Genomic DNA, 23,583 nt, shown 5'->3' with positions numbered 1-23,583 from the left:
ACACAGAACATGTTACCGGGTGACCAGTTTTAGACTGTACGTTCCGCTCTTCCGTCCGCAGCACACCCAGGAAATTTTACCTTGGGCGTTGTTGGACGTCCTCATTCCAAGAGCCAATCTTTCACCAAAAGATATTCGAAAGCGCGCAGCCTAGTCCGCTTCCTTCAGGGGGCGGACCTTGCGCACAGAAGCGTCCGTTCCTTGTGTGGTAGCCAATAGAGCACTGCACGGGCCCGGGCTTACCCGAAAGCCCGAGTCCGGCCCGGCCCGTGGGCCGTGCCGGGCTGCTGGGTTTCAGCAACCGGGCCCGGGCCGGGTACAGGCTTGACAACGTCAGCCATGGTACAAGCCATACAGCATGTACAACAGCATGTGGTCAAACATATTTCACGGGACTGGACAGCTGAATTTTCACGTTAGTTTTTCCCCCATTGGGATTGGGATATCAGGTATTCTAGTATGAGAACTATCACTTTTTCACATGTGATCATGCTTATTTCGTGAATGGATGTGGATTTCACGCATGCACTCACACACATTCGGGGAAGATTGCTGTGGCAGGCGCGCTGAGGGTCCGGCACGAGGGTCAGTGAGGTGAAGTGTTCTGAAGAACATATTTCGTTTCTATGAGAGTCCGGCAAGAGGGTCGGTTAGGTTAGGTGTTCTGTCATATATTTCGTTGGCGTGAGAGCTTGAGAAAGGGGAACTAACAACGGAGCATGTGCAATAGAGCGGCGATGAGTCTCTCTTGAACCGCAATGTACATACGCCGCTGCGCGCTGCATTCCCAAGCAAGCAAGCACCAAGCACTGAGCGGCTTGCCGGCAGAGAAACACAGCCGCTGCTGCATTCGAGTATACCTCATTACTCTCCACCATTTGGCTGCGTCCCTTTCCTTGCTGCGCTGTGCTCTTTAGTAAATCTAAATACGCCTCCGAACCTCGAGAACAGATAGAGCAGAGGCGGGCTGGGACCGGGCCCGAGTATAGAGACAGTCGGGTACGGGATGGGCCCGGGCCGGCGGAATCGGGCTTGGGCCGGGCCCGGGCTGGAAATATATAGAAGATGTCGGGCCCGGGCCGGGTGCGGGCCGTAGCAGCCTGGGCCGGGCACAGGCCTGAAAATTAGGCCCGTGCACTGCTCTAAGCCAAGGTCGTACTGAATACTGGGAGGTAGTGGGTTTGAATCCTACCACCGGCTGTGATGTCTGAGGTTTTCCTGAGTTTTCCGGCAGGCTTTTTCCAGAGAATATCCGCACAGTTCTCTCTGAAGCCTGCCCACACTCTTAAAACAAAGCTTCACCATATAGCACGCTGAAGGCCAACCATTCTTGACTTGCGGAAAGCGTCTCGATCACTCTTGATTTGTGGAAAGCGCGGGGCGTACGCCTTTTTGTGACAATTAACATTTCTGCGTAACTGTCACAAAAAAGGCGTACGCCCCCAGTTTTCATCGAATCGAAGGCTAGAGAACGATGTCACTCGGGATGATGGTTGGCTAGGAGCGTGCTATGCAGTTGACAATGCAGAATTATTGCACACCTTTGGAGCGAATAAAATGTAAGTTCCAGTATTCTGAATAAGGATGGAAGGAAAGTGCGAGGGCTGCCGTAAAATAAACTCCACTGCATGCTGAGCTTCTGACTCCGGCACGTCAATCCGTGCAGCTCAGGAATTGCGCCAAACTATAGTTTCACTACGTCACAGCGCGGCAGAGTCTGCGGGAGCGGGTGCAATTCACTACAGAATAACCCTAATCCCAGCCAATCTATTCTTCAAGTTTCAACCTTCACCCCTTATTCCAATCACGTCTCGTCTCCGGTCGTGGCGCTGCCCATGTGAGGGAGGCCAACAGGCAAGCTACGACAAGCACCACCGCCATCTACTTTTACATTGCGGGCTGTGATGCTTCAAGCCGTCCTTTCTGGCTGACATTTCCTGTGAAAATAAATGGATCCCCCCTCCCCCCCGTCATGCTTCTCGAGTAGAAAGACGAAGACACTTATAAGTCGTTCAGACTCTTGCATGTTGTAGAGGTATCGAGAACAATGTGGTAGAAAGTCTGTACGGAAGATAAGTGACCCACACGAATAAATAAATATTGTTAAGTATGAAATATGCCATTCTTAACGGCTCGGATGACCGAGCACAGATGATGATGATGATTATGATCGTGATGATGAAGGTGCTGCTCCTTTCTCACACTATAGCGTGTAAAACACTAACACGTGCGTCGGAAATTTCCGGCGCACGTCAAAAGAACCCCAGGGGGGCCAAATTATCCGCGGTCCTACCCAGCGGCAGGTGCAAAATGTCGCCACACTGCGCAGACAAACCTTACGTGTAACCATCACAGTACCATTACCATTACTATAACCGTTTTCACGTTCGTCACTTACACGCCTTAATGTGGTCGGTCCACGCAGGCCGACATTGCGTTCGGCCTACACAGGTACAAGTCTTTGAAAGAAGAGAGCTTTGAAATCAAGAAGAAGGGAAAGAAAAAAGAAACAGCTTAGAATATCTGCATAACAAGAATACTACAATGAAGCCAAGTATCTCGGATTTCTCCTGCGTCCAAGCTGTTTTTCTTTCTACGAAGTATCGGTTACTATATACAAGCGGTTGAGAATACCGATTCTCCTTGCGAAATCCGCATAGCGCGCACACACAAGTTTCGTTTGTTGCTAAGGGCAATGCGAATGCCTGCGCTGCGCACTTTGCCTTCGCTGTGCAGTTTAAGAAACACTATGGAATAGAATAGAAGTAGAAAGAACTGTCGGGTTGACTTCCACGCATGCTGTGATTTCAAGCCGTACAGAACAGCCGCAATGGAGTTGAAAGCACGAACTCATGTTCTGACGACCATTTATGGAATTTATGTTGATTTCTAAAATATGTGATGCTTTGCATAGTACTGCTTTTACGTGTTATTTTACGAGGCAAACCCAGAATTTGTAAAAAGCGTATATTTGTCTGATTTTTCACACGCACGCACGCGCGCGCGCACACACACGCACACACACACACACACACATTGGATGATGATGAGGTGGACGAATCACCGCCGTATATATAAAGTTGCTCGCATGAATAGAGGTACGAGTATGTGTTGACAGTACATCGTTAGTGAAAAGACCGTCTACGCCTTCTCACGTTTCTTATCGGAGAGAGAACAACTTATTCCGTTGTGCCTTCCCTTCCAGTTCACAGGTCACAGTTTTGTGGCCTTCTACACGCTGCGTATCACGGGAGGGACATCCGCCAGAATACCCAGGCGGAAAATGCGGAAAACGTCACAGCTTTCTGCTGCCACGCAAGCGCAAACGCTCAATATCATGCCTTTTCGTGTACTGCCAACCCCACCTAGATATCAGAAGGCCTGCTTATTGCCTCCTCTGCCTCATTCGCTACGTGGACATATAAGTCTGCTACTGCGATTCGCCGTTCTGAGAATTCAAGAACTCGCAAATGATTGCAGCTAATTTGGAACCTGTAGAACTGAATCTGTAGACAAAACAGTGCAACACGCTTTCCAAAACATCAGTCTTCAGAAAGATATGGGACCGTTTTGCGATTTATTTTAAAGTTTTCCCATTTAGTACGCGGGGACGTTCAATCACTACTCGCAGACGACGGTGGTTCGTCTTCATGGCTACGACCGCCGAAAGCACGTTCGTGATTGGCTACCGGCGTTGAAAAGACGATCCTGATTGGCTGACGCTTAGTTGTTGCGTCACGTCGACGAGTAAGCAGGCTTTCTCTATCTACACTCTTAAAAATGAACTTCACCGCATAGCATGCTCCTAGCCAACCATCATCTCTAATGATATCGTCATCTGCCCTGATTTGTTGAAAATGGGAGGCGTACGCCTTTTTTGTGACAATTATGAACAGCATAAGTGTCACAAAAAAGGCGTACATCGTCGTTACGGTCGTTACAAGCTAACGAGTGGCGGGAAATTCAAAAAGGTGGGCACGTGACACATTGCGCGTGACGTGTACCACGGCCTTCACGTATCGCGCGAAGAGCGCCGTGCACGTGTTCTATCACGTGCCCACCTTTTTAAATTTCCCGCCCACCTTTTTTGGATTTCCCGCCACTCGTTAGCTTGTAACGACCGTAACGACCATGAAGCGATTAAGCCCCCAGGGCAGATAACGATATCATTAGAGATGATGGTTGGCTAGGAGCGTGCTATGCGGTGAAGTTCATTTTTAAGATTGTAGGTGGTGTTGGCATTGCTAACCGCGTGTTCCGTAGCAGACGACAGAAAAGACGCAGACTCTGTCGTCTGCTAAGTGCACAGTATGCCACTCCAAATATCCCGTCACCGTGCTAATGCTCAACGTAACACCAGAACTTCTGCGCAGTGAGAAGCGTTTTTGCGTTTTATTCCACGAGAATATTCCGTTGGAATGTGGCTCGTGTGAATAGACGGATAGACGCATATCCCCTTGATCACCTTTTCCTTTGATCATATTGCCCAACCACGAAAAAGAGGAAAGGCCCGCGTAAAACAAAACAAACAAGAATCTCCACGAAACATCGTACCCCACTCGAACCACATGCCCGAGGCTGCAACATCGTCGTCTCTAGCGCGACGAAGCTGAGTACTATACAGATGTTACGACACTCCGCGACATAAAGGGAAACGACGTCCCCTTTCACCCTTACCTCCTGAGCAAACGGACTTGTTTTGACACGGAACGACATGCATCTTAGCAGCAGCCTGCACCGCATGCATAACTGATGAAGCCGACATCACGTGTCAAAATTTGATTATGAGGGAGAAGTCCCGATGAGTCTCCCGGGCCTCTTCGCTTTTTGTCTGTTCCCTCTGAATTGTTTACCTTCGTCGATTTCTTGTTCGCCGAGAAAATGTCGTTTCCTACCCGGGCATCGTGTAATGCTCCTGCTGCATAATCCATGGAGCTCCTTTGCTTCGCTCGGCATAATGCGGTAGCATTTCTAAAAGGATCCTGTGTCGTTTGCAAAACGCGAGCACCGGCGAAGAAATGACCAGGTAGGTGCGATTTCTTGGATGGGAGGTATCTGATGTTCCGCTGTTTCCACGTATAACTTTTTTTTTCCTTTTTGTCTGGTACAGAGGCATCAGCGCGATTAAACATTTAAATGTAGTCAGTTCTGAACGTTGTAAGCACGATAGGTATTCTGGACGACTTTTTGGCTAATGCAATGAGGTGTAAATTTTATGCGGAATCTTGGCGGCGCGAAGAGTGAGGGCCTGTTAGCGCGCCGTACGTTTGGAGAAGGTGCTCTTTGTTGCCCGCGAAAAGGGTTATGTGTTGTGTTTCGTGCGTCAGAGCATGGACGATATTAGTGCTGTGAGTTTAGAGGTTCGCGTGCTAGGACAGCCATAAGAGGAGCATGTACCACGATGGATATTCACAAGGTTGCGACCCTGTTCCGACGTGAATGGTTGTCGTATGAGTTTCATCTGGTGACTTACATTATGTATATAAGGAAATAGAGGAGGGACACTGCCACGTCTTATTTTGCATTCAGAACCTTCGATTTCGTATAGCCTCATATCAGTATAGCCTATTTGGTATAGCGTACATCCTCTATGTCTTCAGCATGATCACCCAGGCATACAATCGCCTCTGTGCCAATGGTCACGTTCTTTCTCTGGAATGGATTCCCGGTCACGTGGTCCTATCCGGTAACTCACGCGCAGATGCAGCTGCACGACGTGCCGCGCAAGTTATGACTCTTGCCACTGTACATCTGCCCCTGACTGTTTCTGCCTGCCGTCTGTCTATTCGCTGCCGGTGTGCTGCTCGTGCCCGAGCGTTCAGGGCTGAGGCTGCCTCCTACGACAGTCACCTGCAAGCAATCGACACCTCGTTGGACTTCTTTATTACGCGTCGCTGCACTCGTCACGAGGAATCGCTCCTTCACCGCTTCCGTCTGAACGTCGCCCTCACACGGCTGCTTCTATTCAAAATGGGTCAATCCAGCACTCCCCTCTGCACTAGCTGCAGCGTGGTGGCCGATATTCCCCACTGCTCCCTACACTGCCGGAAACACCTCCTACAGCGTGACGCCCTCTGTCGTCGTGTATCCCAATTTGACTACAGCACTCTAACATTGCCTGCCTTACTGGGTCCCGTTCCTCAGCCGACAAAGTGGGCTGTCACCACTGCGCTCCTCCACTCTCTCCACGCTTCGGACCTTATCAACGCCTTGTGATCGTGTGACCGTGTGTGTGATTTTCTTTCCAGTTTTTTTCTTCCTCTCTCTTTCCTTCCTCGTTTTTCTTTTAAACAGCAAGCAGAACTCTGTCTGTCTGGCCTTTCCTTTTTTCTTTAATAAATCTTCATATCGCCCCCCTTCATCGTCCACTTTTCTGGTGCACTGGAAACGTACCTATTTCGGGATACTTTCCGTATTCTTTAAGGTGTCGCGACACCCTTTTATCTCTATGGAAATCCCCACACATCTCCAAAATCGTATACATCGCGAGGAATTGTTAAAAGATGTCACATCCCATCCCACATCCCATCCCATCCCATCCCATGTCATCATCACTTCTTCATTTATTGTTGTTGTTATTGTTGTGAAAACATGCATCGACTGTTAGATTAATGCGGTTAGATTTTTTTTTGTTTGTTTGTTTGGGCCGTAGAAACATTCCTACAGAGCTCAGAAGATGAAAAGAAAATGAATTTCCTACCGCTTTCACGCTTTTCATCATTAACAAAACAAAATAAACAGCAACAAAACACCATGTAGTGCAATGAGTGACGAAATTTTCTGATTAACTTTGTTCACTCCAGCTCATACCGTATGAAAGCAAGTAAAGTTCTCAAATCAAAAGAACGTGAAGAAAAACAATGTGCAAGTTTCCGGCGATGCAGAAGAAAAACAAGACTTTCGTGCAGTAGGCTGCACTTCTTCAGGTTCAAACCTGAAGAAGTGCAGCCTACTGCACGAAAGTCTTGTTTTTAATGTATATAGTAAACAGCTGATGCTCTTAACCGTCTTTGTTATTTTTGTTATTATTTTTGATTCTCAAATCAACATAGCCGATGAACAAAGACGCGTCGAGGTTCTGAAATTGCTTGTTATTTGCTATAATTTCAGAATGTAGTCGCAACTTCGTTCGCTATACCAGGCTCCGACAGGCATTCGCCATGAAAGTCGCTCTCTCAGAATGAGTTGTTAATTACTGTCACTGGTTAATTGCTAAGTAAGTGATTAGTTCTAACCAAGTTTCTTCGCAAGACTTGTGGATGCTTGGCTCTCTGTTGTGTTCGTTGTTGCCTTTCGCCTTTGTTCTCTCGAGGGAAGATTAACAGCAGCAACAAATTCTCTCGTTCCAACGTTCTCCGAGACAACAATACGATTTTCTAGTGCTTTCTGGTTCTAATGCCAAACTATGTAGTCGATTATGTGTTGGGTTTGGGTGTTGGGTCGATTTGTTATATGCCTGGGGCTTCAGCTATACTGTCAGTAATATGGTCCACTGCATCGGTGTATTTTTTATTGTGTTTTTTTTAGCATCTGGGTCTTCTGAGGAGGCGTATGTACTACTTTTATATTGTGTCCCTCTTAGCGACTCTGGTTAAGTGTGTCCATCTAATCGACTACATCAGGATTGTTCCTGCGGTATGTTCGGTGTAGTCACTTGTCTTAATAATGAGCGTGTTGCCTACAACGCAGTTTTTAAGACAGGGCCCTCCTTTGTTGCATGCGAATGTGTTTAATCTGTTTATATATTGATAAACGCGCGTTGTTAAAAAAAGGGGAGTAATTGAACTCGTCTCCCGACTTGTTCTGCTGCTCTTAACATAAATGCTCTACTTCCGCTACTTCTTAACGTCTGTACCATCAGTACGAATAACGACATCACGTTGAGCGGAGCGATATGTACGCTGACGTCCTGTTCAATGCTCGGCAATATGCTGATGCGTTGCGCGCAGTTGTACTGCACTGAGGGAAGAACAAAAGCCACTCGAAATCAATGGTTGCTGCCGGGGGATTCCGATTACCGTCATGGCCGCAGCCTTAGCAACTGTTATGTTTACAACCGTCCTGCTATTGTTACTCGTTTTAGGTAGTAGACCAGAAAAGTACTTGTGTTCCACACTGCAGGGAAAACGTAAGGCTGCGTGCACGTTTTCGCGTTTCGAACCGTACGCTATTGATGTTGAAGTTGTTTGTTTCTGTGTGCCGCACTGCGGTTTTATTGATGAGGGACTGTTGCATTTTGGACACAAGTTTCAAAGGAATGGATGATGATGATGATGATCAAGAAAAGAAAAAAGTAGGGACGAGATCGACATCCTTGATTTAGGAAGGGGTATTTGTGGAATATGCGAAGTAAACGGTGTGTGTGCGTATGTGCGTGCGTGGGATATTAGTATTATTATTAGTATTAACAAGGGTTCTAATATGTGTCTAATGTGTTTAGTGAATCTAAGAGGGTGAAGGACCGCGCTTGGTGAGCTCGAATGTGAAGACAATCCTCCAGAGCGTAACGACGATGATTATTCCTTACGATATGCATATATGTGGAAATTGCCGGTTTGTCCTGAGGAGCTTCCGAAGCCACCGCTGGCAACGTTTGTATTGCCAGCTGTAGGACGATTCCTTTGCGCAACCAGGCCGTCTTGTGTCCCTCTATAGTCACGCAGGTCCAACCCGGTCTTCTACTTGGAGTGCGGAAGGGGGTGCTAACTGCTTTCCACATAGTCGGCCACGCTCAGGCGTGCAACGTCACGACAATCGCAGGGAGATATCGTGCATGCTGGGGCGACTTCACTAGGACATGTGCCGACATTTATCTTAAGGCGTCTGAGGAAAACCCAGCCTAAACACCGAGACAGCACAACCTTCTTCTAGCACAACCTTCTTCTTCAACCACTTCTAGCATTCTAGTTGACATGTCTAGCATTTGCGGTTCTTTTTCCAAGAAGTACGAAGTATGGCTTACCTCCCACTCTTTATTCTCGCAATTCACACCACAATTTACTCGAATTAATTTGTTTCCATCTTTCACTTTTTAACGGATGCACCTCGTTGATTGTAAGCTTATAGTACTGTTTGGCTTACGCTTCGAGTGCGAGTAACGTAAACTTTTTGCTCGACTTCCTCCTCGATTCCTGCTTATCGCATGCTGACAATTATGAATGCACACATGTGGTAACAAATGAAGTGCAATAGGACACCTTTCCATCATCATCCGTTTCTCATCCACAAACGCAATGGGACAGTGTACCGCGATAACGGGCGGAGAATGACCCACCACATCATCATCCCGTTTATGTGTGTGTGTGTGTGTGTATGAAGTGCAAATCGTACAAATATTTGTGCGTAGTATGAGAGTCGCTCAGAATGTAAGGTTAAGGTGTGGAGATGCTGGTTCCTATAACCCAGGAGTCGGCAATTCAACTCACCAATGTGAAAGTAAATAATTATGTACGTTTTTTTTTGTTTCGTGTGTGTGCATGTGCGCGAGAGCGGAACAATTGCTGTTAATACGTGGAAGTTTAGAACACACTTTTGTATATAAATGCGTTTTCTATGTGTGTATATGTATATTTATTTGAATCGCATCCAAATAAATTTTCTCCATATAATTATTTCTACTAACATTTTTACATATGATGATGAACTCATACGTAGGTGTTGGTCCCGCCTGATACCACCGTAATACCAGCTACTTCTAGAATGATGTACGTATCTAACATATGTATATGATCCTCACACGCGTGCAGTTTGTTTCACCTGTCATGTTGGCAGTCCTGCATAGGCGCTATAGCGGCAGCGTTCAAACACACTATGCCTAGCCATGTAAGCTGAAAATACAATAAGAGGAAAGAAATATTGTCACACGAACAAAGTAAATAATAAAGTTTCTTCTATAATTGACTTCCGGCTTTTCGAAAAGAGTGATGCTGCTCTCTGCTTATTTGTTAGTCATTGCCTAATTATATCATCTTCTATTACCCTCTTGTAGTGCTGCTTGCAACTGTAATACTTCTATCTTACGAACCACTTAGAGAGGCACGACAAGATTCCCTTTTATGTCTTCACCCGCAGCTTTAGTTGTCAGTTGTTGTTAAAAACGCAAAACGTTAGAGCCGGACAAGTTGTCTGTTCGGTCGGTTCCATCTCGAACAGATATATTGCTGAGTGAAGCATGCCTTTACACTTTGCGACGCCTGGTGAGTACTTTGGAGGGCAACCATGTTGTCGCGTAACGTGACAGTAATGGGCAATACAAATACAATATATGTTGTTTATACGCCAACGAATGCGCCATTCAATGCGAATTTAACTTACGCCAGGACCTCTTTACTTAATTAGATGTTCAAAATCTCAATGTCTTCGTGCAGCCCACACAAGACTTCGCCACGAAGAGCAAACTACATCGTCACATAGTCACTGGTTACACGACGTTTATGTATGCCTGGTGTAGGAAGACAAACCTGCTGTGACTGTCATGAGCAACGTGGACAGCTCGTTCAGTATCCAACTGCGATTAACGGAATTTACGAAAAACTCAACGCGCGCCAAGCTTCGAACCTGGGCCTTGCAGATTTCCTGGCCGGCGTGCTACCGGTACCGGACAGCTCGTACACCCTCTATACCAATTCTCTCTTACGTGTTGCCTACTCGCGTACGCATTCACGAACGACGCAGACACAGCATAGTAACGTAGTACGTAACGACAGGCTCACAAGATGATGATGGCAAACGCCTTGAGAACAGAAACGCTTGTTACCTGACTTTGAGAGTTTATGTGGTAAGTATGTCATTCTCATTATGTAATTACGTGCGCATTTTGTAAACCTATTCCGGTCTGTTAATGCAACCGTTCTACTTACGCACTTTCACGTATACATGACGCGAGAAACCCAGCGAAGACTCCCCCAAAAACCCGTTTACCCTTCCAAAGAAACCATTACTTACGAATGGCATGCCGACAGGGCGTCTTTATGGCAAAACGTGCTCGACGATATTCCAGGACAGCATGGCTAACTGTCAACACACCCAGAAAATGCCACGGTGCAATGCCAACCACAGCAAGCCGTACGTGCACCACGCCGCTGCGACTCTTCTAGCACGCGCTTCAGAACGGAGGGAAACCTTAGAGCGCGCCCATGGCTCGCTCCCGACTCTGCAAAGGCACTCGAGAAGCGAGTCTTCCCGTACTCAAGAGGACATCGATCGCAGGTACAGTGTGCGTGTGTGAAGGAGAAATGGGGAAGAGGTCATCACGTGGTGCCATCTCGCGGGGAAGTGCGGCGTGACATCGATTCCTGATGGGAGGTCCACGTGCTCGAACGTGCCGCCTAGCTACCTGCTCGTTTGTGTTTATTCGTGTATACGCGCAGGTAGGGCGAAGCGGTGCGTGTGCTTCTCATTTATTTCCGTATCCGGATCGAATACACGGGCGCTCTTTTGCTGTCGCTGAACCGGAAGCCAAGCGTGAATGTTTCCAAAGTACTCGTAATGTTTCTTCTTTATTTGTGTGTGTGTGTGTTCTCATTAGGAATGGGGAGGGGCTTTTTAAGCGTGGGGAAGTGGGGGACACTGCTCATTTAAGTGTCGCATTGGGGATGCTGATGAGCTGTCTGGACGACAGCTTCATAAGACATACGGGTTTTCCGTTGCTTAGTCTATTTCTTTTGCATGATCTTAGAACTAAAAGTGAGTCACTGGAGCGAACGAACACTTGTTTTACAGTGAACTCTTCAAACAGAGGTCATGGTTATCTCACGTCGTAAAGCCACGACCGTATAGCGCGCTCCTAGTCAGCCATAAACTTGATAACGTTCCCTTCACTGATTTGTTGAAAACGAGATGCATACGCACCTCCACCACCTTGTGACATTTATGTAGTTGCAGTAGTTGTCACACAGCGGCGTAAAACCCCCGTTTTCCACAAACCAGGAGCAATAACGATATCGTTCTGTGCAATGGTTGGCCTTCAGCAGTGTTACATTTTAAGAGTGCAGGATATGGCGAAAGCAGAACCAAAGAAGCAAGACATCTGAGTGTCGCGCAACTTTGTCGTCTTCCCTTGTAACACGTTTTACCGCGCGCTTGCTCTCGCGGCGGTAAGTCAGTGCGCCTCCTGCATCGATACGGGCTGGACGCGTTTAGCCGCCATTATAGTCACTCAATAGCTTCAGAGTACTGCAACTGATGTGCAACTGCAAGTTCTACGCCAGGGGGCGCAGTGTGGGGACGCCATATTGCCTTCGTTAAGTTCGTCTGCTATGCATGACATTCTCGGGTAAACATAAACAAGCCACAACTACCGGTGCCACGAACACTTCCGGTCCTTCCGCGACTAAGGACGCTCGGAACCAGCCGCCTTGCAGAATCATATCTTTCGCTTTCCTGATTTGTTGAAAACAGGAGAAGTACGCCTTTTTGTGGCAATTTGAATTGCCACAAGAAGGCGTATACGACCCTCTCTCTCCTCAAATCACAAGCGATAACTGTATCAATCGGCACATTAGTTGACGCAGAGCGTGTTTACTGTGGAACCGGATGTCGTTATGGCACCAAACCGGAAGCGGTGAAAACGGCATGTATGTTAATGCCGGATCCCGTCTGTAGACGTTCGTTCTTCTTTATTGGACCAGACTTTCGTGTCTTCCTTGGCGACAATGGATCAAGGCCCTCTAAACAAAATTGCATATTAAGGGCAGAGCCGACGCACGAGTCAACATTATACGTCGTATAACGGGCTCCCGCTGGGGAATGTCGACGAGGGCCCTACTCTCCATACATAGTGCACTTATAGGGCAGATGCTGGACTACCATCTACCCATCTTACATGGGATATGCGACTCATCTGAGAAGATGCTGCAAAGCATGTTAACCAAAAGCCTCAAAGCATGCCTAGGTGTACCTTGTGCCGCCACTAATGTAATAGTTATTGCAGAGGTCAGAGAACTTCCAATAGGCATTTTGCGAGCGCAAGAAACAGTGCGACACTACATCCGCCTGTGCACGCGGCATCACAGACATCCACTTGCACGCAAAGTTATGCGTCGAAACTCTCGTTTCCTCACAGCGATTGCGCCACATCATAGAGCTTTGCCAAAAGCAATCCCACCACAATCGATCCAGCATCCCCCTTGGACATTTATGGTACCTAAAATATGTGTAACTATGCCCGGTGTGCACCGAAAGTCAGCTCTGCGGTCCGCTGCGCTGAGACAGTACTGTCTGTACATGATGGAAAATAGTCACAACAGGACAGCACTTTTCACCGATGGATCGACGACTGTAGCTGGGTCTGCGTCTGGCTTTGTTTTCCCCGAACACAACAGGGAAGGAATGACACGTCTATTCCACAGATCATCCTCAACAACAGCAGAACTCGTCGCCATACTACTCGCTCTTCAATATGCGGTTGCATACCCGTCTGCAGCGCAGTGAATCATATATAGCGATTCAAAGGCTGGACTACAAGCAATAATATAATTCCTGCGTAATGGGTGTATGGTACCCGTAGTCCACGAAATTCTGACTGTATACATGCAATCCAGGGATGCTGGCCATGACATCATACTTCAATTGATTCCTGGACACGGAGACACACGGGGGAATGAAGCGGCTGATGAAGTAGCGGATCTAGCACATCTGTCCTCATCAAAACATCTAGTGCCGTACGCCAAAGCCGATGTGCAAGACATATTGAGGTCTCTTACACAGACTATGACTGCGACTGCTACTAGGCGACAGCAACTCCTCGTTGCTCCATCTAGTTGACCCGGATCTGAAATTTAGAGTTCCGTCCACGTCTTGCTCTATTCAGATGCTCTTGCACCGATTCCGTCTGAACGTGCCATACGGGCGCCAATTCCTCCATAAAATTGGGAAGGCTGATTCAGCGAACCGTACACTTTGTGCAACCGTTGAGGACACTTTATATTTATTTCATTTTCATTTATTTTATTTTTATTTATTTTTCCTGTCTTTTTGTTTCGCGAAATAGCAAGCCGACATACCGTTAGGCTGACCTTTCCTCCCTTTTTCCCCTTTGTCCTAATAAGTATACCCCCCCGTACACTCTAAAAACAGAACTTTACCACATATCACGCTGTGCGCCAGCCATTCACACGAATGACAGGGTTATCACTTTTAATTCGAAGAGAGAGAGGGAGAGCGTACGCCTTTTGGTGTCAATTATCATATATTCAAATTGACATAAAAGGGCTTACACCCTCTCTATCTTCGAATCAGGAATGATAAACCTATCATTCGTGCCAATAATTGGAGCGCAGCGAGCTATGCGGTGAAGTTCTGTTTTTTCGGTTTCCGTCACCACCAGCTCTGTTTTTAGAGTGGCCACAGTCGTGACGATGCCCACTCGTGTGCGGCCAACAACTGCAAGCTACTTCGACGCCCCCCCCCCCCCCCCCTCTTTCATCCCTCTCTGTTTTTAGAGTACAGTGGGCATCGCAACCCTCGTGAGCTCGTCCGAGCAAGACTCATTCTCATTCTGGCTTTCATTCGATTGAGCTATACAAATTGGGGAGGGGGGGTTATATATTTATTAGAACAAAGAAAAAAAAATGGGAGGAAAGGTCAGCCAAACGGCATGCCGGCTTGGTGTTCCGAGAAAAAAGAAAGACAACAAAAACAAAAGAAAAATAAATAAAAGTAAAATAAAAAGAATTGGGGAAAGAAAGGTGACAGCAAGATGAGATAGATTAAAGATAAAAACGACTTTAAAAAAGATATTAGCTACAAGGTTAATTATAAGGTGAACTATATAGTTCACTTCCAATTAACCCATCCCGTTATCACAACATCCTTCTGATTCCGCGCATCACCATCAGCAATGGGGTAGAGTATCGCCCCTGGCGATGACACTCCCCATCCATCATCTCGAAATAAAGTTGTTGTTGTCCTTCCGATACTTATCGAATGCTAGTGTTGTTATCACAAAATCCCACCATAGCAAGTCTTCAGAAAAAGTAGCCCGGATGGAAGCTCGTCGCGAGTTCCGCTTCCCTCCTTCCACCTCCTTCCTGCAGATACGTTTGTCTCAATGTTTTAACCCCCCGCCCCCTTCGTCCCGTCTGAGTGCCGCAGTGTAGCGACGTGAACTATCACCAACTCCTCCTCTTCCCCCCTTTGACCACCTCCTTCCGTTTGTTTATTGTTGTGTGTTGTTCCACTCGTTTTCTCAGTAATGTCAAAACGTGAACGTGTATGGTTCTTTAGGTATCCTATTGGGTACCCGTACGATGCTGTATTTAGCTGCTGGTGTTTTTCGCTACAGTTTGTACTCCACGTTTATATTCTGATGACTGAATTTTTCTTTTCTTTGGTATTGCCCCGATTGTCCCAAATGCATACAGTGAAACGTCCCTATCTTGGACACCCGCGGTGCAGCCGAAGTGTGTCCTACTTATGGAGGTGTCCGAGTTACAGAATACGAGGGAGACAAAAAATGGAAGAGATCACAGCTGTGTTGCCAGAAATGTCGCCCTTCTTCAAGTCATTGTCATTAGTGGTGCCTGGTACCTCTCTACCCACTTTTCACTGATAATTATTACTGATTTTGGTGGATTCAATTCTCTGCAGATTCCACTCAATGACATTACCTTTAAACCCAATTTAAACCCACTTGGAATTAAGCTCAAGGAGTTGTCTCTGAAAATTCTTCGGCTACTGTCGCAAGGACACAGTACGTGTACATAGTGCAGTGTGATGAGGGCCATTGGTGTATTTAGTCTCCGGTCATTTGAACTCTTATTCCATTTGCTGGACTCATTCATTAGGTGGACCCTGCTTGTCTTTCTCTCTCTCTCTCTCTGTTTTTTTTTTATGCGTCTTGGTCATCTTGAGGTTGGTTTTTCAACTTTATTTTCTATACTCACGAGTTCTGGAGTATAGCCAGACCCGACCAGACGACGCAGACGTTGAGGAGATCTCAAGAACAAAGATGGGTACATAACAGCACGCAGCAGATATTGTGATGAGATGTTGAGCAACCATTGAAGCAGCAACCAAGCACTGGCAATGACCGAAATTATGGTATGGGACTACCTCTATACATTACTGAAGAGGCAGTTGGCTGAAAGATATGTAGTTTCGTACAAAACGAAACGCCTAATATGAAATTCAGCCACCTAGAACATGTATGCGTCGCTAACATATTCACCTGGTCTTTGTCGGTGATGCTCGCGCCAGCCTCTTCAGAGACACGTATAACCGGACGCCCAGTCGAGTCCTCCTCCTGTTAGAATAACATTGCTTATCGAAATCACAGGCACACAGACCCAGTCTCCTATTCCTGCCTGTTCTAGCGAAGCGCGGGTTCACCTGCCCTACCCGAAGAGCGTAAAGAGCACAGACAGAAAACGTCATTCTTTCCGCTTCCATAAATACGTGACAGGGGTGACTACCACACATATTGCATTCTGCTTTGCCACCTTGCAAGCTGTCTGAAAGCACTTTCGTGTGCGCCGGTGAAGCTTATTCTCGCAACACTTGCGCCGGAAAACTTTTACTTCGTTCGCAGCGCGAAGCGCGGGCACTTAGAGTACCCATGCGGAGCCATCTTTGCAACGGTGTTTCTGAGATGAGTTTAAAATTTGGCCCGAATTCCATCGCAAGAGAAAAGAAAGTTCTTCGGACACAGTATGCTCCGAAAACAGATGGTGGTGGTGGTGGTGATGGCGATAGGGCTTGCCGTTGTCGGCCTCACGTATGTGGGCAACGTCACGACTGACGCCCTGGGGGAATGTGCGTCCTGGGCCGACTCCGAAAACAGAACTTCAACACATAGCACGGTGAAGGCCAACCATTCCGCAGAATGATACCGTTGAAAGCGCGGGGCCTACGTTTTTTTGTGACACTTGACATAACTGCATAAGTGTCACAAAAAGGCGTACGCCTCCCGTTTTTAGCCAATCAGGGGCAGAACGATGTCATTCGGGATGGTGGTTAGGTTGGCCAAGACCGTGCTATGCAGTGAAGTTCTGTTTTAATGTCGTATTTGGCCCCACACTCTTAAAAGTGAACTTCACCGCATAGCACGCTCCTAGCCAACCATCATCCCGAATGACGACGTTCTCACGCTTGATTGGTTTGAAACGGGCGGCGGAGCCTATACTGTATTCATTATGCCGTACATAATGATACGAAATACGCTCCGCCTCCCGTTTTCAACAGATCAGGGGCGAGAACGTTGTCAATCGGGATGATGGTTGGCTAGGAGCGTGCTGTGTGGTGAAGTTCACTGCACCATTATTATTATTTCATTTTAAGAGTGCATTCCTGTGATTTATGAATTTCGTGCGTAGTCTGCAAATTCAACAACTCATGAATGCAGGGTAGCAGGTATTTTTTTTTAGACCATTCTCTCCGCATAGCCTGTATTGCGTATAAAGGGTGTTTCACCTAAAGCGATAGATAATTCTAACTGGCAACGTCCTTGCCGGAGGATTGTGGGACTTTCGACAATTACTTTCTGGGAACTTTCGATGCAATTTAGGAACGCTTTGGTCTATTTTTAATTGAGGGAATTTATTTTTTCAATTGAACTTTGAAAATTGCCAACCGAACCTGACTTTTTTTTACAGAAATATGAAGGCCTCGACGGATAACCACAGACCCAACAAAAACTATGCATAGTATCGCAACAGAAATAGTCTTAAAAAAATACTAAAAATTCCGCTTTAGCCCCGCCTGCTTGATTGTCGCAAAGAAGAGCGCACGGGAGGCGCGGGGAGAGGAGGAAGTGTTTCCGCCGCTTGTTTTACCTTTCTTTCCACCGCCTTTGACTTTGATTATGGTGACTACCATCTTATCACAAAGACAACGAAACAACCGTCTTATCACAAAGAAGGCCAAACAAATGAAGGCGGGGACACTTTCTCCTCTAGACGCTCATTTCGCGCGCGCTTCCTTGCGAAAATCGAGCAGGTGGGGCTAAAGCGTGATTTTTACTAATATTTTAGACTATTTCTGTTGCGATACTGTGCATATTTTTTGTTGGGTCTGGGGTTATCCGTGGAGGACTTCATATCTATGTAAAAAAAAAAAGTGAGGTTCGCTTGGCAATTTTCAAAGTTCGATTGAAAAAATAAATTTTCCGCAATTGAAAATTGTCCAAAGTTTTCCTCAATGGTGCCAAATGTTTTCAGAAGGTAATTGCCGAAAGCCCCACCAATCCTCCGACGAGTACGTCGCCAGTTAGATTTTCTTATCACATAGGTGAAACACCCTGCAGATCTCTACCCCCAACCCTGTGTCGACTAGTAAACGGCGCCTATGCAGTGCGACCCAGCTTGCAGGCGAGACAACTGCAGAGATGTGGCCATCTGGAATATGCGTGAAGTTTTACCCAATGTGTCGTAGCAGTCTATCTACCTGTCTGAAAAATTATCGTGCCAACGGATTTATATTCGGCGAACTTTCGTCACTTCACCGCATAACACGCTCTGCGCCAACCATTGCTACAAATGACAGGGTTATAACTTCTGATTCGAAGAGACAGGGAGGCGTGCGCATTTTGTGTCAGTTATCATATATCCAAATTGACACAAAAAGGCGTACGCCCCACTCTCTCTTTCCCTATAACCATATCATTCGTTGCAATGGTTCGTACAGAGCGTGCTATGCCGTGAAGTTCTGTTTGTAGAGTGTACCAGAAGGGATTCGATCGAATTTTAATTAAAAGAAATTTCATTTCTTGACTTGAACTCTGAAACGTGCCGGGCTAATGTTACGTTTTCTCGGAAGAATGGCAAAAGTTCCCGATGGATAAGTCATCCCCATATCATCGTCATCATGTATCTCTCTCTCTCTCTCTCCCGATGGATAAGTGCCGTTTATCCCCTAATTTTCAGGCAAGTGCATTTTTCATAAGCTTATGTTTCACGTTAGGTGAAACAACCTTACTATTGTTAAATGTGCAATGTTTGATTAAATGCACTCAAACGGAAGCCCGTTTCAGCACTCGCGAATGAATGCATGCACACCCGCAAACATTCACTACGTGGTACGCACGACACCATTACATCATCATTCAACATTCGATTGCCTTTGTTGTTACTACAAACGTGCCGCAAAATATGCTCTGGCTGGCTCTGGCTATGCTATGGCTCGTCTTCCACCATGATGCCAATACATGCTCTGGTCTCCCTTCAAATCCGCGTAAGCGGCGGAGGGCCCATAAAACGGTCGTCGGGGCAGTATCGCTTGCGGTGCTGTTCCGGGAAGATCTTTACTTAGATCTGCACACAATTCAAAAATAGTACTGCTCTCTGCTGTGAAGTGGGCAAGCTTTCGCTTGTCCCATCCTACAGTCGGCAATACGAAGTCTGTGCACACAAAGAGTACACAACCTTCTGTGCCTCATCTCATAGAGTAAGGAATACAAAGTAGGCAAAGTAGGCAGTGGATATATGGAATGGTACGCTAAAATGATAAGGAAGATGAGCTCACTAATTCTCTGACTCATATAATCAGTCAACAGTACAATAAGTTAAAGTAGCACAGAATTCGTTTTTAACACCGTGTTTCCTTTCTGTGAGACTGTTAAGTAGACCAGTAAAATGAACCATGAAAAGTAATTCACCCCAATTGTCATAATTGTCGCAGAAATTCAAATTAAAGTACGCCGCAAAAAAGCGACCGTGGTGGAGAGCTGTGCCAGCCTGTGACCTAGTGCTGACGCTACACCGTCCTCGCTCTCTGGTTGGTGCACAGTATCGTCTGCCTAGCCAGCTGTTCAGGGCTCTGAAGAAGCATTGCACACAGGGATACTCCGGCGGGACGATGGAATCCTCTATGCTCACGGTCACCCTTTCAATTCCTAATCCCCCTCGAGGCAACAGGTTTACCGACTACAAAGGAAGGAAGCCCTCACACACAAAACCAAAAATAAAGAGGCGCTGACCTCGAGTGACCGCGCAGACGTTATGCCGTCATAGGTCGTCCTTCTCCTTCTTGTTACATCCCGGAGAGGAGGGGGAGGGGGGGGGGGCGAGTCGAGGGTGAATGAGCGCGGCTATGTTTGTGTAGGTTCCCCCTTTTTTTTTTTTTTTTCGAGGAAAAACAACACTGCGTGCAATCAAACCTTTTGTGCTGTTCGGCAAATTGACGCATATACTTTCATCAGATGTCTTAAACTGAAAATATTTTGGATGGCCCTCTGTGCTCCTTTAAGAAGGACGTGCTACTAATTTTGTGACTCATCTAGGCCCGATTTCACCAACGCTGATTAACATTTGAACCGAGATCAACGGTCCCGTAACACTTAACACTTTAACACTTAATTCTGTTTCATTGAAGTGCGTTATTGTCACTGAAACGTTCATCACGTCACCAACTAACAGTTATAAAAGATAATTGAGTGTTAAACCGGGCCCTATTCAGTCAATACACATTTCCAGGCAAGATCGATCACGGCTTTCTCTTCTACAGTGCACCATCTGCGAACACAGACATTAGACACCAGACCAGTTCCGCAAGAACGCGCATAAGACAGAGCCTTCACCGCGCCTTTCTTGCAGTGACGACAACAATGAACCTCTGAAGCCAGTGCAAACGAATCCGTGAAAGCTCGTATAGCGGACGCGCCCCATTTCCAAGGATTACATTGTAATCCTCGCATTCTGCACAGCTCCCTGACAAGGGAAACGACCCGGAACATATCCCGCGGCCGGTAATACTTGCCGAGCTGGTGGTGTCGGTAGGAAAAGCGTGTTAGGCGAAATGGGTTTGTTTATGAGCTACAAGACTAGGTAAGCGTTCTCGTCGACGGCTTCGTTCAATTGCACGAGAAAAGTGTTTGTGCAACCGAGTTCATTTCCTTTCCTCGAGGACGTGTGCGTTACGCGCGGCGTCTTTTGTTGTGGAAGGCTTCTCTGTGTAACGATGAAATCCCAAACGTTTGTGTCTGATGCTTTGAGATAGTGGAAATTGAATTAATTAAACGGCAGCTTAAGCCGCACTATTAGAAAGGCCACCGCTAGCATCGATTTATAGGTATGGAACCACTCAGATACGGAAGGCCTCGACATATAGTTCGTACGTCATCTATATGTCATCCAATCGCTTCGGACGGCTTTCTGCGGCTAGCAGTGACTGCCCATGCGGCTCATGACGGCTTGCCTAAATGGCTATGGTCGCCGATTCACGGTCGCGATTGGCCCACACCACTTAGAAACAAAGTCTAGTCGCTCAAACGACATGACGTAACAATTAAGAGGCAGCCAATCACGACCTTGCTTTCGGCAGCCGCAGCTATGGAAACGAGCCGCATCAGCAGCCACTTGAATCCACAGAAAGCCTGTGTTTGAAATCGTCTGCAGCGATTGGCTTCCTGACTTTATGTCACGTACGAAGGAGTGAGAAGAGGGCTGGCCAAAATATTTAACGTGCGGGTTCTGAGCAGCAATAGGAATCATATGACAGCGCGTTTCCAGCTCGCTTACGAGAGCAGACCGTGACGGTGAAAAGCGAAACAGCGAGTGTTAAGTGTCTGATGGCGTCCAGAACTTTAGGAGTAAAGGTACAGGGGTTCCAAAATACAGGTATTCTGTTTTGTACCAACTAAGACGATGAATGCGAATATACTCAGGAGTTAAATATCACGAGCTAAAGGACATAACGGACGTGTTCGAGTTAGATGCTTCCAAGTTGTGCGAGAATTGCCATCTGATTCAATTGACCTACAACACGTCGTGAAAATTTTGTAAACAAATTAGACGACCGCTGCCCTCTCCACACTCCCAATGGCCTGTAGCACCCCCACAATCGCGTATTAGTACGACGTGTGCTTAGTCTCGTAGCAGTCTGGACTTCGTTACAATATTTATATTGCTAACGTAGTAGTGGATGAGGTCAATAAACATATAGAAGGACAAACACAACGCATGCCTCACAACGCCCAGTGGCGAACTTCAATCCAATGATGGCAGTTGAATTATATTTATATTGCTGCTTATTTATAATTTGGTGCCATAACATGTACGTCTGTATTTTCGGCTTTAGTAAATATGCCTACTAGATTGAATTTTTAAGTTTTCGGAACGACAAAAAAATAAATAAATAAAATAGCGTAATAAAATACGAACACAGAATAAGGGGACTGGGTTTTCAAGTTTCACTTATTAGTTTTGTGTTATTTTGTTGTTATTCTAAATATTTATTATTTCTCTTTTTTATTCGTCAAAACAAACATTGGAAGCTAAAAAAAATTGGACATGATTGTCGAGCACGCATGTATTTTACGCAGGTTCCCGTACACATGACTGCCAACCTTCAATGAACCCAAGAGCTCACATCCACAACCCAGCGCATCCCTTTTCCAAGATTGATGAAAGCAACCACTGTAGTGTTCACGTTGCCTTCAATTTTATTCCGCCACGGAGGCGGTGAGTCGCCCACCTCATCATCATCCAATGTATGTGGGTGTGTGTGCCCTTGCTGCTCTAGGAAAAAAAAGTTTCAGCAACTCTTATAGGTGCCCTGATACGACGTAAATCTAACAGCCCTGCCGTATACCGCCCACCCAGACTGAAATGAACACGTGCGCGAAGGGCGTGCGTGCGGAACATAAAAAGGAATATAAAAAACAGGAAATAAATAAAGCGGAAAAGGTAGACGTTTTTCAAAAAACGTTGACAGCGTGTGCTGTGCAGATGCCTACACAGCACACGCTGCCTCTGTTCCAGGCCCTTCATTAATTCATATAAGGCCGGGAAAGACGTTGCCATGTGGGAGAGCCCTCAATTTTTTGTTTGATCTATGACATGCGGTGAGATGGGGAAGGGTCGACCTGTCGGGTGGAACGTCGTTTGTGGTCAAAAAGATGTGTACTGACGAGACTTGTTAATTCATGCTTCTCAGCCTTACTGTTTTAGCCGTGGCAGCTGATTAAATTCCAGGACATGAAACGAAGGTTGAATATGTCTATGCATGAGAGTGCTACGCTGTCCTTGGGTCAACTCGCCGTTGCAGCGTCAGGTCATAGAAGTTCTTGGATATATTTCCTTACGGACACAGGACTGGCATGTCGTCTTTAACTGCCGGTTTTGTTCGCTTTGGCTAGAAGCAAACAACAACTTTATTAATGCGTTAGCATTAGGATTGTCAAAATGGAAAAAGCTGTATATATATATATATATATATATGTGTGGGTGTGTGTGTTTGTAATTTGATCGTGCACTCCCAGCCGAGGACAGCTGTTTCGCTCTACTTGGAGCTCTTCAGCCCGGCGCAGGGAAGTGACACGATCTTGGGTCGGCGCTGACAGTGTGCCTCGGCGAGGCATCAATGTTCCATGGTGACGGCGCCACCTGTGGAGGCCGCAGTGCAAGCCAGCAAGTACATATACAAAGGGAAGGTAGCCGAAACTCTGTGGCTGCACGCTGAGCATATGTTTACGATTTGATCGTGCACTCCCAGCCGAAGACAGCTGTTTCACTCTACTTGTAGCTCGTCAGCCCGGCGCAGGGAAGTGACACGATCTTGGGTCGGCGCTAGCATTGCGTCTCGGCGAGACGTCAATGTCCCACGGTGACGGCGCCAGCTGTGGAGGCCGCAGTCCCCCACCATGGTACA

The 23,583-nt window shown here is 46.6% G+C and overlaps 2 long non-coding RNA genes across 2 annotated transcripts in view; one reads left to right on the top strand and one right to left on the bottom strand.

Moving 5' to 3' along the window:
• Positions 1 to 11,071, bottom strand: part of LOC135400749 (uncharacterized) — an 84,709-nt gene extending 73,638 nt beyond the window's left edge. The window contains exon 1 of the long non-coding RNA XR_010424640.1: positions 10,945 to 11,071. This is a non-coding gene — a long non-coding RNA (uncharacterized LOC135400749). The remainder of the gene's footprint in view (positions 1 to 10,944) is intronic.
• The window catches only part of LOC135400748 (uncharacterized), a 153,606-nt gene that overhangs the window by 115,768 nt on the left and 14,255 nt on the right, over positions 1 to 23,583 (top strand). The window lies entirely within an intron of this gene.

The sequence above is a fragment of the Ornithodoros turicata genome, chromosome 7 (assembly GCF_037126465.1).
Source record: "Ornithodoros turicata isolate Travis chromosome 7, ASM3712646v1, whole genome shotgun sequence".
Classification (NCBI taxonomy): domain Eukaryota; kingdom Metazoa; phylum Arthropoda; class Arachnida; order Ixodida; family Argasidae; genus Ornithodoros; species Ornithodoros turicata.
The sequence above is the reverse complement of the archived record's forward strand: the minus strand, read 5'-3'. Positions and strand labels throughout refer to the sequence as shown.